Source organism: Apodemus sylvaticus, chromosome 2 (assembly GCF_947179515.1).
Source record: "Apodemus sylvaticus chromosome 2, mApoSyl1.1, whole genome shotgun sequence".
Taxonomy (NCBI): Eukaryota; Metazoa; Chordata; class Mammalia; order Rodentia; family Muridae; genus Apodemus; species Apodemus sylvaticus.
The window spans coordinates 171,819,842-171,822,370 of NC_067473.1; positions in this window are offsets into that span (position 1 = coordinate 171,819,842).

Sequence of the window (2,529 nt, forward strand, 5' to 3'; positions counted from 1 at the left end):
AGCAAGATTGAAGCCAGCCTGGGTTGCACGAGATCTTATCTCAAAAGAATAAACTTAAAGATCATAATAGTCGCCACAACTGTTTGCCGTCACAACAGGTAGAGCTTCACAGTGTGTGAAAGGAAGCAGCAAATGGCGGTACTCTGCAGCAGCCAGTAGGTTTCAGAACTCAGGAGTATAAATGTGATGGCAGAATACATTAGAGTGCTTCTCTTTTCACATAATTTAGGGTATCCCTGGGCTGGATTGCTGAAATCGGCCTTGTTACTCTAATCGTCAGAGTACTCAATCAAGTAAAGTTTAGGAGGCAGTTTCTGGGGAGCTAATGTGCCTTTGAAACTACAATTTCTGATTGCTCTCAATTTGAATAATCTGGGAATTCCTAGCAATGCAGATTGTCAGTTGAATCCCATAAGCTGAATCAAAAGTTTTGGGGTTGGCACCTCCAAATCTGTTGCTAGGTGTCCGGGTGATACCTTTGCGTGCTAAGATTTGGCATTACACTGATAGGTTCACCATGCTACAGAGGAGCACACGGCTTCAGATAAGTGCTGGTGGTTCGTTTGCATTACACGTACTCACAGACATGTCTAAACGGACACGGATTGCAGAATGAGGCCAGGCAGACACACAATCATACAGAGAGAGTCGGTGTGCTTCGTCCAAACCTCTTTAGCAATCAATCTGCTACAAAGACGAGCAGTTTAAAGGGCAGCTCAGACAGATGACCTGCCCTTGCAAACTGCGCATTGATTTATATACTTAGGCCCACCTGCCTGCCTATCTGCTCTAATCTAAAAGGAAAGACAAAGCAAGTGCTGTCATATCTGTCCTAGAGTTATGCAGCAGAGCCTGAATAGACATGTGGCCAGGTGTTTGAGGCCTCTCTGAGCACAAGATTAGGTCAGAACTAGGCCAACCTGGAAATGCTTTTTAACTATGTGGGGAGCAAAAAACAGGCCTCTATTTTGTTTTGTTTGCTTTGCTCCGACATCATTGTCTCATGTAGCTCAGGCTGGCCTCCACCTCCCTGTGTAGCTAAAGATAGCCTTGAACTTGTCATTTTCCTGCTCCTGTCTCCCTAGTGCTGGGATTACAGGCATGATCACCGTGCTTGGTATATGTAGTGCTAGGGGGAGAATCCAGGACTTCAGGCATTCCGGGCAAGCACTCTAGCAACTGGGTTATTAGGTCCAGATTTCTGCTTCTATAACATGTTAGAAACCACGTATGTCTGAAGCCACCATGTATACATGCGCAAATGCCTGTGTACCCATGCACATTTGAACGTGTGTACACACACTGCTGATGTACATAAAATAAATGAATAAATGGTTTTATATATATATATATATATATATACACCCTCATCCCTACCAACAAAGAGAAAATCTCCAGTAGTAACCCCCCCCCAAAGAAACTGCCCTGACTTCTCAGACAAGAAACCATGCTCTCTTCAAGCTCCCTCAGCAATGCCCTCCTAGAATCTTCTGAAGACTCAGCCAGAACTTTGGACAAGAGATCATGTTCTAGTCACATCACATGGAACAGAGAGAGAATAAGTATATCAACCAATGCAGTCCTCACAGAGGCTCTTCCCAGGTGACTCTAGGCTACATCACACTGGCCATTAAATCTAAGCATCTCAGATACCACATCAGAAAATATGTGGTTCATGGGTCTCTTGCAAGAAGAGTTAAGTGACCCTTGTTTTTCAACTGGTAAGTATGTAAGTATATAAGTAAGTATATAAGTATACTTATATAAGTATATAAGTAGAACACAGAATAGCCACACAATGGACTACTACTTGGCAATACAAAGTGAACAAGTTATCGGCACATGCCAAAATAGGAATAAACCCCAAAGATGTCAGCTTAGGTTAAAAGAAGACCGGCGGGATGGAGGTGCCGTTGTATGGCTCCCTTCATTCTGAAATTCTAGTAAGGACAATCAGAGACGTTTACCTGGAGACAGAGATGGGAGTGAGGTGAAGTTTGAACAGAAACACAAAAGAGGTTTGGGATATAATTAAAATACTCTGAAACTGGATCGCTGGGATGGCTGCAGAAATCTACAGATTTACTAGCATTCATTGAGTTTGCTTTGGGGCAAGGAAGTTGTCTCAGTAACTAGAGTGCTTGAGACACAAGCATGAGGACCTGAGTTCAAAGCTCCAGTGCCTCTGCAAAAAAAAAAAAAAATCTTAGTATCGTGTCCACGGTCTATAACCTCAGTGCTGGGGATGGACCCCTTGGGCTCACCGGCCAGCCGGCATCCCTAAATCGGTGAGTTCCAGATTCAGTGAGAGAGCCTATCTCAAAAAATGAGGTAGAGAGCAATGGAGACACCTGATATTGACCTCTGACCCCCCAACACACATACATGTGATCATGTATCAGTCCCTGCCCCCACACACACACTCACTCACATGCAAATAATAAAATGATCATTGAAAAAGATTCACAGTATACACCTGTGGTATTCAGCCCCAGGTGGGCAGGTATGTGCACCTAAACACAAACATTT